The sequence below is a fragment of the Anabrus simplex genome, chromosome 7 (assembly GCF_040414725.1).
Source record: "Anabrus simplex isolate iqAnaSimp1 chromosome 7, ASM4041472v1, whole genome shotgun sequence".
In the NCBI taxonomy this organism is placed as follows: domain Eukaryota; kingdom Metazoa; phylum Arthropoda; class Insecta; order Orthoptera; family Tettigoniidae; genus Anabrus; species Anabrus simplex.
In genome coordinates, this window is record NC_090271.1 from 54,171,838 (window position 1) to 54,184,660 (window position 12,823).

General features: G+C 39.9%; 1 protein-coding gene across 1 annotated transcript in view; it reads right to left on the reverse strand.

Moving 5' to 3' along the window:
- The window catches only part of LOC136877690 (neuropeptide F receptor), a 573,408-nt gene that overhangs the window by 120,830 nt on the left and 439,755 nt on the right, over positions 1 to 12,823 (reverse strand). The window lies entirely within an intron of this gene.

The window sequence follows — 12,823 nt, forward strand, 5'->3', positions numbered from 1 at the left end:
GAGGGATCACACCTCTTCCGCTTCAAGGGCAGTGTCCTGGAGCGTGAGACTTTGGGTCGGGAGGATACAACTGCATAGGAGGACCAGCTCCTCGCCCAGGCTAAGCTGAACAGGGACATTGTGGGGGGGGGGGAATGGAAAGATTGGAAGGGATAGACAAGCAATTGGGAAAGGAATTGGCCGTGGCCTCCTCTACTCAGTTGACCTCCCGAGGATGAGTGGACCCCGTTTCAGCCCCCGTACCACTTTTCAAATTTCGTGCCTCCAGCAGTGGCAGCTAATCATACTAACCACTTCTGTAAGTAACACGTGTTAAAATTTTGCAAGCGGGAGGTACTAAACTAATGGTGCGGTAGTTTTCACAATAGTTAGCACCTAATTTCTTGGGAATAGGTATAACAACATTCTGTCTATAATCGGATGGCGCCTCTCATGTATGATACATCTTACACAGTAAATGGAATAATTGGAAATATCAAACCACAATATTTGCTGGCGTGAAAAAATCACACTTACATTTTTAGTGCGGACGTATACAATTTTGTGTGGCAATTGCTAGCCTGGTGCAGACCCTCCGATTAGGATGGACAGCTATGTAAGGGGAGTTCTCTATTTGTGCCGTAGAGGATAGAGTTGTGTGTGGTATGTGAGTTACAGGTGTGTTGAGGACAACACGAAAAATATCACTCGACCCCGCCGGATATCAAATCCTCCGAGGATCATAGGCTAAGACGCTGACTACTCAGCCATAGAGCCAGATAGCTGCGGTATCGACCTAGATTATTTAATAATTTCGTTGGAAGTACAATTATAAACTACACAGAGAAGTGAGAAATTAGTACGTCCTTGTTGTTGATGTTTACACACCTGTACCTGTTATCATGCTATGGACTATTTTGTTCAATATTACACTTCCTTCATTAGGGAACTTTAAAGAGTGCTTAATTATAGATGCTGTAATAAACATACCTTACTTCAAAGGGATCTGGGCATCAATAGAGCAGCAAATATACACCCGGATATGAAAATTGCTACATCACCATTCAGGACTTAAAGCTCTATGAAATATTTCTTAGTGATGGAGTAGAAAGTAATAGTGAATTAGTCATCATTCATTGAGGCGAACAAAAGCGGTGGTTTTGACCTAGAAATCATAGTTCTGTGAAATAATGGTTTCTATATTAGCGCAGTAAACATGATCGGATAGTACATTATAGAGGTTCTTCTGCTCTACATAAAACACAGAGACTAGGTGAGCACTTGGCATTCGAAAAGTGTTACAGCTCATATGAAATAGGTGGTTTTGAAATTACGAAGACATGTGCGTCTGTTCTTTCATTTTTAATTTCATTATTCGTATTACTGTAGTCTATTATTATTATTATTATTATTATTATTATTATTATTATTATTATTATTATTATTATTATTATTATTATTATTATTGATGTTACGGAGGTACCCGTGGAGCAGAAAGAGGCTAAAAAAGGTGCCGGGGTGAATGGGTCTATCGACAATATCAAAATTAATTTAAAATTTGAACTGAAGGTTATATTTCTTTCAGAACTTCAAACTTAACAATTTTTCATAACAATGAAATATCAGGTACAATGGCCATTTCAGAAATTGGAAAATTCGAGATTCAAACCTTGACAATTCTGGGCTACAAGCCCCCTAGGTTATAATTCCAGAGATACCAGATCCAGTTTACAACATTAATTCAAACAACGAATCATTTACTCACGGGCAGAATCTCCTAATTGCTCCCAAAATACAATATCTAGCCTGCCAGAGTCACTCGTTACTATTACAAAACTTGAAAAGAGCTAACAGGCTTTCAGTTTCTTACAGCCCGCTCAAGGCAATATTACATCAAACTATTACAATCTCTGGCCTAACAAGGAACGAATTACAAATGGAAATTGCTCAACACAGGGGTATCTAGTACCCAACCTACAGGGCCTTTGTGAAAAAAGAACAGGTTAAATAAAACGGCCCGAACACAAACTGAATTGAGGCGAACACTGCGCTCCAGATAATGAAATATTAAAACCTATAGGGCTCTCGGCCGATAAAACAGGGGCTATTCCCAAACTACTGAGGTGGCTCGCATGGGAATATCTTTAACATCTTACAGAAAGGTTGCAAAACGTAGTCACCTCAAAGCAAGATGAAGGGGAACTCGAGAGGTAACTCACTCTCTTTCCCCAATTTTTAGTTAATGATTTTATGTTTTTACATTAGACGAAAGAAAAGTTACATTTTAGAAAAGTATTGTTACAAAATTAAAGATTCGGACCTTCCCCTCGAATAAAGTTGCGGAGGTAGCAAGAAAGAATGAACTTATATGGCCATTACCTTATAGATGTTCTGCTGACCGAAGAAAGAGGCGGCCCCGCCTCCTACCTTAACACACACAGAAAGACGATGATCAATTGACAAGGAAACGTGAAAAGCCGCAGTTGATAAAACTTCAGGAAAGGTTCGAGAGCATGCAAGACTAATCAGGACACACCCTCTCAATTTTTATTGGCAGATTCAAAGTGAAAACGAAATGCGGGATTGGTTGAAAATTAATTACCACAATTTATGATTGGTCCGATTCAAAGGAAGTGTTGCCAATCCAAAAATAAATGAACATAGATTCAGTTATGGACAACCTAGAAATACAAAACTTCTTTAAATGATAAGTTCTTTCACCTTGCACCAGAATGCATGATCAGAGCTCTTTTTGGTAGCGTCATCTGTGGAAAAATGTCCGAACTTCTTGATATATAGTAGAACAAAACAAAGAGAAATTCAATCAGTTTAGGAAACTACACAGTAACAAAATTACTTAATATTTCAGTGGTTACATCTTCTGATTTAAAGTTCCAAGTTCGTGTAGTATCTGTTTCACCTTTGATCAATAGAGGAGACTCTTAAGGCGCTGATTTTGAGTGAACGGAGAAGAGATGTACATCCCGGTACAATTATTATTATTATTATTATTATTATTATTATTATTATTATTATTATTATTATTATTATTATTATTATTATTATTATTATTATTATTATTATTATTATTATTATTATTGTCTTAAGTGGGCGTTTACTGTTTATTCCCAAATGAATTAGAATTATTCCATTATCCAGAACCCAAGTTGAAATATTCCATATAGCAATTTTCGCAGGTGAAACGACATGTAATAACATTTAATCATTGATGCTTTCACGGCCCGCACCAGTCCACATGATACGGGCTTTTGGGCTTATGTCATGTCAGGAAAAGAAAAGGTGAAACTCTTTATGTTTCGCGGAGAACTATGTGTCCGCCTCTGTGGTGTAGTGGTTAGCGTGATTAACTGCCTCCCCCCTCCCCCTGGAGGCCTAGGATCGATTCCCGGCTCTGCCAAGAAATTTGAAATGTTGTACGAAGGCTGAAAAAGGGTCCATTCAGCCTCGGGAGGTCAAATGAGTGGAGGTGGGTTCAATTCCCACCTCAGCCATCTTGGAATTGGTTTTCCCTGGTTTCCCACTTCTCCCAACTTAGCCCAACTTAGCACACGAGGGCGAAACGCAGGCAACCAAGAATGAGTTAGCTGGAAAATTTATAATATCCAATAACGGACCATTATAGTGGTATTCCCACTTCTCCTCCAAGCAAATGCCGGGATGGTACCTAATTTAAGGACACGGCTGCTTCTTTCCCTCTTCCTTGTCTATCCCTTCCAATATTCCCATCCTCCCACAAGGCCCCTGTTCATCATAACATGTGAGGCCGCCTGGGCAAGGTTCTGGCCATCCTCCCCAGTTGTATCCCCCAACCCTATGTCTCACGCTCCAGGACACTGCCCTTGAGGCGGTAGAGGTGGGATCCCTCGCTGAGTCCGAGGAAAAACCAACCCTGGAGGGTAAGCAGATTAAGAAGAAGAAGAAGAAGAAGAAGAAGAAGAAGAGAAAACTGCTCGGTGTATTGAGAAGAAAATCTCGAAAATTTACGAGGAAGGCTTCTACAATAATGATTATAGACTTGTCCGGCTCCATGGCTGAACGGTTAGGGTGCTGGCCTTTAGCCACAGGGGTCCTGGGTTCGGTTCTCGGGAGGTCGGGAATTTTAACCATCAGTGGCTAATTATTCTGGCATGGGGCTAGGTGTATGTCTCGTCTTCATCATCATTTCATCCTCAACATGACGCGCAGGTTTCCTAAGGGCGTCAAATCAAAAGACCTGCACTGGCGAGCCGACCATGTTCTCGGACACTCGCGGCACTAATAGCCATATGCCATTCCATTTCATTATAGACTTTATTATTATTATTATTATTATTATTATTATTATTATTATTATTATTATTATTATTATTATTATTATTATTATTATTATTATAGACTTCTATAATAATTATACAGAATTATAGAAGTCTGCCTCGTGAACAGTCGAGATTTCCTTCTGAAGGCACGGAGTAAATTCACTGTAAAGATTTCCAGACTGTTTTCTTGACATGGCATAAGGCTAATAGCCCATTTCTTGACTACATTAACACAGAATAGTTATTTTAAACTTGTTGCTATAAACACCTTTAGTTATAAGTGCAAGTACAAGTACCTACTTGTACATTTTAATATATACGTCTTCATTATAGGCCTATATACCTTTCAACGTTAAGTCTGCGAACTTCTGTGAATTTACTAAACGCCTCCACAATCCACTATTCGTAACTAGCTCTGAGGCCTCGTTTAGTTCCGTACCTCTTATATTTACATCTTCAGAAACTGAGTTTAACGAGCGTCGCTGTACCTCTCTTACCCTCCATGACCGAGTACATTATTCTTATCCATTCGCCTCACATGACCCCACCACCGAAGCGGTCAATAAGCCCAACGTCATCAGTTGAGTTCACTGCTAACGTTTCCTTTATCTCCTCATCCCGGGTACCCTCCTGCCATTGTTCTATCTGTTATTATCAGCGATCATTCTCGCTGCGTTCATCATGTCCCTTACTCCTATTTATGAATAAGATATCCTTAGTACACCCATTTTCTCTCCAGTACAGAACAGTTGCTCTGAAAACAGGCCGGTGTAAAGATAGTTTTGTCTGGGAGCTGACTTCTTATTACAGTACTGTTGATTGCAACTCCTAGCTCACTACATTAGCTTTGCTGCACCTTGATTCAATATCCCTCTACTACCATCCTGGGAGAATACTTATCCTTAATCATTTACTTAATAATTTATTGCAGCCAATGGCCATACACACAATGATTAGCTTATTTTTTTATTTTTTTTGCTAGTTGTTTTACGTCGCACCGACACAGATAGATCTTACGGCGACGATGGGACAGGAAAGGGATAGGAGTGGGAAGGAAGCGGCCGTAGCCTTAATTAAGGTACAGCCCCAGCATTTGCCTGGTGTGAAAATGGGAAACCAGGGAAAACCATTTTCAGGGCTGCCGACAGTGGAGTTCGAACCTACTATCTCGCGAATACTGGATGCTGGCCGCACTTAAGCGACTGCAGCTATCGAGCTCGGTCACAATGATTAGGTTACATAGGTAATTACATTCCATAGAGTAGCAATGTGCATAGTGAGATAGTCATTGTCATGTACTCACTAGCAGTCATAGAGGGCATCGACTTCGGTTCCGTTTGTGGAACCTCTTATAAAACTCCTCTGGAGCTCCTTTAGGTTAAATCCTATCTTGGATAGCTTAGCGTTACACATAGCGGGTTAGGCCCTTTGGTTGGTCTATTTGTGGGAGTGCATTTATGCGGTCATTTTTCTTAGGAAACACATTGATAGTCATAATGATAGTAGGCTATTCCTTTGTCTCACGTGTGGGGTGGCTTAAAATCCTAAATCATTTACCTGTTCTAGTTTTGTATATTCAGCCTGCCATTCAATTCTCGCAGGTTTCTTTCCTACTGTCATCGTTAGGGCTCGATAGTTGAGAAAAGCTGCTTTTTTACTCGAGTGTCAGAAGAAGAGACCCAACATCGTATATATATTCTGGGTTATTGTAGGCCAGAAGAGCAAAGCAAAGTCACCTCCCTACAGACCATGAAGGTCCATGGAGGGGTGGATGTTAAAGTCTTCCACTAGCCGCAACCTCGGCATTTGATGGGGTAGAGTGGTTAGCTCAACGCCTGGCCGCCTTTACTCCCAGGAATTAACCTGGTACTCATTTTTAGTGTAGGTTGAATGAACCTAAAGACAATATGCACCTCCGGAAGTGTAAATCTCGTTTCTTAAATTTTTTGACTTCTTGACGGGGAAATCGAACTCACGTTCTTCCGAGTGAACAAAGAACGCCTTTACCACCCCGGCCAGGCAGCCCCTAGGTCAGAAAATGGTGTGTTTTATTTGTCTTTTTAGCCTTTTTAGGTCTTAACATCTTCTTTTGCAACTTGACTTTCTTTCTTCTACATTTTTATCTGCCATTCTCAATTCAAATCATTAGTTCATCCGTCGCCTCTTAAACAACATGTTTTCTCCAGTGAATACATACAACTATATTTAAAGAGAGAGAAAATGAAATGGAATTTAAAAAATGCAATTAGTGCTTAAAAACGAGATGGTAAAATTGTAAAAAATACTGTGAAAAAAATAAAGATGAGGAGTACGAAAAGTTGGAACTCGAATATGATGGGTGGCTGAGGCAACAAACTAGAAATACCGGAAAATGAAAGCTCAATAGGAAATATGAAATAGACGGTTCCACAAGCCATCAGAGTGAAAACCAAACATTGATCATAAATTTAGTTTCATAGATGATAAATGTAATTGAGTTTAACTCGATATATCAAGGTGTTCATTCAGTATTTTCTTTTTGAATAAAACTGTACCTGACGGGCAGGGGGGGGGGCGGGAGATTAGAGCTCATTTTCAAATTCAGCACATCAAAATAATGATTTTTTTTTTTTTTTTTTGCTAGTTGCTTTACGTTGCACCGACACAGAGAGGTCCGTGGCCTTAATTAAGGTACAGCCCCAGCATTTGCCTGGTGTGAAAATGGGAAACCACCGAAAACCATTTTCAGGGCTGCCGACAGTGGGGTTCGAACCTACTATCTCCCGAATTCAAACTAATGAAGAAACGCTCTTGCAGATTTTAAAAAATTTGTTTAGTCCTCTTTTTTTTATTCCAGGAATATGTGTGTTGTAAGGCGTTGTGGGCCCTTATTTCCCCTACTTTATATCCCTTTAATTTTCAGTAAACTTCCTCGTCCCGTTGTTGATCCATTAAAGCCATTATCACCTCCCCCATCCTCCCCGCCCTCTCACGCATGGTACTTCACCGCGTTGCCTAGCAACATTTCTGAGTATATCGTGGCTTTATCATTTAACACAGCTAATATGAACAAAATTGCCAGAAGCAAGTAACTCTTCGGCTATAAATAAACATCCTGTATTATCAGAATATTACAATATACATCCCTCCAACATCGTAAATAGAAAGTGGAGGTATTGTGGTGGTTATTGTTTTATGAAGAAATACAACAAAACAAGCATCCTCTATTAAATACTAGATACGAGAACTGGAAAAAATCAAAGAAATCAGCAGGATTTCTTCTGGGTGATTTCCGACAAAGAAGTATTGTTACTAAAATGCTACAAACTTCAGGCTGGGAAGACTTAGGAGTAAGGAAACGAGATGCTCAATTACGTGGTGTGTTTCGTGCTGTCAGTGGTGAGTTGGCGTGGAATGACATAAATAGAAAAATGAGCTTCAGTTGAGCTTTTAAAGGTAGAAATGATCATAATATGAAGATAAAGTTGGAATTCAAGAGGAAATATTGCGGCACGAGGAGGAAGAGATTGGAATAAATAATCAAGGGAAGTATTTAATACATTTCTAAGTTCGTTGAAAATATATTTTGGAAAAATTGTACATAAAAGTAAATATAAGGTAAGCAACTGATAGGGAATCTGCCACGAGGGCGACAGCCCTAATTGCAGATCATTTATGATTGATTGATTGATTGATTGACTGGCTGATTGATTGGTTGATTTATTGATTGATTGATTGATTGATCGATGGACTGACTGGCTGATTGATTGATTGAATGATTTATTTATTTATTTATTTATTTATTTATTTATTTATTTATTTATTTATTTATTTATTTATTCATTTATTAACGGACTGACTGACTGATTGATTGATTGATTGATTGATTGATTGATTGATTGATTGATTGATTGATTGATTGATTGATTAACAGACTGACTGACTTACTGACTGATTGATTGAATGATTGATTGACTAATTGATTGATTGATTGATTGATTGATTGATTGATTTATTGAATGATCGACTGACGAATTGATTGATTGATTGATCGACAGATTGATTGATTGATTGATTGACTGACTGATTGATTGACTTGTTGATTGATTTACTGATTGTTTGATTGATCGACAGATTGATTGATTGATTGCTCGACATATTGATTGATTGATTGATTGATTGATTGATTGATTGATTGATTGATTGATTGATTGATTGACAGTAATCGGAGAGAAGAAAATGAAATGGGTCCGACACTTCGAAACATGTAGATGTAGGACAAAGGAAGTCAAGGGCTGCGAAGGTCGTGAAAATAAGACTCCCTAAACCTCGAATACTCTAATACCGTCAGCGTCGGAGAAGAACAAGTGTTGACCAAGCTGGGTAGGATAGGATAGATGAAAGCGAGGAGCCTGACACAAGTAAGTGGAAGCAATGCTAAGAATCAGCTAAGTGGCCCGTGGTCACCAGCCCATGCTTCCAAGTTAAAACCTCCTGAGGCCCCTTTTAGTCGCCTCTTCCGACTGGTAGGGGATACTGTGGGTGTTATTCTACCACCCCCACCCACAGGGATATGGAGGTATGTTTTAAAGAAAATCTAACACACTAGTGGTTAAAAACCGGCCGTTGAAGTACGGTTTTGTAACGCCTTGTTGTGGAGATTAGTGACAGCAGACGAGACAACAATAGCCAGTCAGTGCAATATTGCTTTTGACTTGGGCCAGTGCTAGTTCCAAACTACAGGGTCTCTCATATAAACTCAGACCGAACGCACAGTGCTTGTACTCTGCGCTATGGCGGCTGCCTCAGCCGAACTCGTGTCCCGCGGTCGCCCTGCTTTAAGCGTGTATACAATCCACGAGAGTTCACTGATGTGCCTGGAGCCAATAACACCCTCATGTGGCCTGACCTCAGGCGATATTGAACTTGATGTCTCGGAGACAGAGATAGAGGTTCCGTACGGAGAAGAAAAAATAAGATTGGACTGGATATATTGCGAAGCCTACTATCACAGATTTCGAAATTGTCTAAAAGGCGAATTTTTTGCTATTTGTGTGTCATAGGATGGAATAGAAACAGTCGGGCTTCTTGAATGAATTATGACCTTCGTTTAATGGGGATCCGTTTCGATTTGTTGTCGTGCAATGGGTGTTATCCACGTGCGGTTAATTCTTATAATTAGGGGTTGTGTGTTCGAGTCCATCTTATTACACATCTTTATTTACACACAGCATAACACACTAACAAGCACTACAGAAACACGCTGTTGTGACTACTTCCCTCCATATAAGTTTCGGATGGGATCAGGAAGTGCATCCACCTGTGCCGACCCGAAGTAACTGGGAAACAACAGGAAAAATAATAATACCGAGAAGAAGGATGTAACAGAGGTTGAATTCTTTACTTCGTCCCATAAGAAAATAATCTTCGTGCTTCATTACTAAAATGATGGATGCGCTCGCTAACCAGCTGTAAACACTCCACCATCCAAGGGATTATATCAATGAGAATATACAGTACTTAGTAAATCAGCCTTTCCTCAATATAAATGACCAAGAATATTCTTTAACGATAGTCATGGGTAGTAATCAATTTTACGGTTCGAGAAGAGATGAGAATAGTTTTCAAGCCGGTAAGAGGCTCCTTCTTCAGAGTACAATGGTGAAGAAGACGGATCGTCCATCGCTACTCTCATGAACATTACTGAATAGCGTAAGCCATATAAATGGAGTAGGACCACTTCAGCCTGCGCGTCGCCTGAACTTGACTTCCATTAACAGGTTTTATTGATCTTGTCGTTTCATAATGGAAAGAAAACTTTAATTTTATCGTGTATGAAGCCACCAGAAAATGGATTACTGCTAAGTATATAATGTATTTTCTTCAGAAAGGCTATTGAATGGAAGATTACTTATTCATACATCAGACACCGTGAGCTAGCTTCTGTAATCTTCAGGTAGGAAGAAACAATAGGAAACTCTGTGTACTCTACCAGCAGCACATCATTATTTCACATTCAGTGACAGACAAGCAAAATGTGATACATGGCAAACGTTGACCTCTCCAGAGTTGATGGCATCCGTCTGAAAAGGGAAATATTTCACTTATATTGCATCGATTTGCAGGACACTGTCTTTTGGGGCCTGCCGGATCACCTTCACTCAGGTCCTTGTTCGAGTTGTTGGCACACTTTATGAATGGCTGGATGAGACACTTCGTTTCGCTCATCACCAGAATTTCACGGTGAATCTCAGTGAAAACCTACAACCTGTTTTCCAGTCAATGACCGGGTCAGGGATGGGATGAATGAAGCCCTTAACTTGCGGAGAGGATATGAATTATACCGGCTGCCGAGGTCCTTCGCACTCCTCTGACTGACAGATCAAGTGAAATGGTAGTGCAGAGTGTTGCTGGAATGAAACATGAGAGGGAAAACCGGAGTACCCGGAGAAAAACCTGTCCCGCCTCCGCTTTGTCCAGCACAAATCTCACATGGAATGACCGAGATTTGAACCACGGTATCCAGCGGTGAGAGGCAAGCGCGTTGCAGCCTGAGCGACGGAGGCTCCCGGAGACTCTCCGTGCCATTGCGAATTTTTACCCACAAATAGCGTATCGTACCGCGCATTTCAACTTTGGAGTACGCTTCCATTTGAGGCGCCATTTCAATTGCGTACTACAGTATAACAGTATACCTCTTGCCAGTAACTTACTAAAGCACAAGTGTCGATGAAGGCAGCCGTGGACATGTACCGTACCGTATTTGGACAATGGGGGTGTGAGCGACATGTATAACGTACGGTTTGAATGCGTCTCATATGGTGAGCCTCACAATAGTTGCCGTCATTCCCGCATGCCGCGTACAGGTAAACGAAAGCGCAGTCACCGCCAGGCCGTTCCCCTACGCCCGCAGAAAACCCATCAACTTCGAAGAACCGATAATCGTACTGAAAAACAGATAGAAAATTCACAGTTCTAGCTCTTCAGGTAAGCAACTCAATTTTGAAAAATCGTGGGGATACGAGCAACGAATTTTAGGTAAATATAATAATGTATGAGAATATATTCTTTATTTCTTCCTAAAAATTACAGTCGTTTTCAAATCATCGTTATGCGGTCGATTAGATTAGCAATTTGTCTCTTCTACCACTACGAGTCAATATATTGTTTCACTTAAGCACCACTACGAGCGCTAATATGAGTCAATGCAGAGTTTCACTTAAACCCTTATAACTAAATTCGGTGTGGACATTTTTCAAAAACTCATAAAGAATTCAGGGTACTGAACCGAGGAACACATTAAGAAAAAATATGTGAATAAGTTAATTTGGCTAGGTTTTGAATCAAAAAGAAAACTAATAAAGAAACAAGCGATTTAGGCCATTTTTCCAAAAATTAATTTAAGGCGGAAGTGATTTTCGGATTTTTAAAAAGTTTGATAGAGCTATCCAAGACTCACAATTTGAAACCATTCCGGGCCCTTTAGCCCTTCAACTTGCGGCACAAATGAGGAAATTGCTTAATTTTACATTTTTCGTAGTACGTACTTTGTCTACTAAGAACTGTTTTCAACATTAAATCAATAAAACCTACCCCATTACATTAAGTGTTGAAAGTCCGGCTCCATGGCTAAATGGTTAGCGTGCTGGACTTTGGTTCCAGGGGTCCCGGGTACGATTCCAGGCAGGGTCGGGAATTTTAACCATAATTTGTTAATTTCACCGGCACGGGGGTTGGGTGAATGTGTCGTCTTCATCATCATTTCATCCTCATCACGACGCGCAGGTCGCCTAGGGGCCTCAATTTAAAAGACCTGCACCTGGCGAGCCGAACTTGTCCTCGGACACTCCCGGCACTAAAGAAAAAGCCATATGCCATTCCATTTTCAAATATTGCAAATATTCTCCCTCAGCCTGAAGACAGGTGTTGTAGCGTGTGATGTTATTCCAGTTCACTCTCTGCAATTCACCCTCAAGAATCTGCAAAATTTCGTTGTGAATTGCAATTAAAAACCTGCAGCACACTAAAATACCCTGTCCAACACTTAATTCAGAAACCATGAAATGGATTAAACACATCATTTAATGTTGTATAGGAAGCAATTTCGTTGTACGCTATACGGAAGCTTATTTATTTATTATTAAAGCGTTGTTGTGAACATTACAGGTTTCCCCAATTACACTGTTCACTAGTTTTTTAATATTATCAGTAGAACCCGGATGTTTTTGGCCTGCATATTTTATTTCTTTATATTATTTCCATGTAAAGTACAAGTTGAGCACGATTTTATCTACGGTAATAAAATTATACAATTTTCACCGGCATATAAGTCATATTTTGGCCCTTTTAACCTTTCTGTAATATTCCGGTAATTTTTCATTTTATGGTCATATTTACCCGCGAATGTGTATGTTTCTGTCATTTTTTAATCCTTTTATTCCATTTTCACATACCTGTCTTCAGTCGCCTCAAAGACGGATTTTTCACATCTCCTAATTGTTGTCTGTAATTTGTTACAATTATCTTTCTTAGGAATGTATATTTATGTG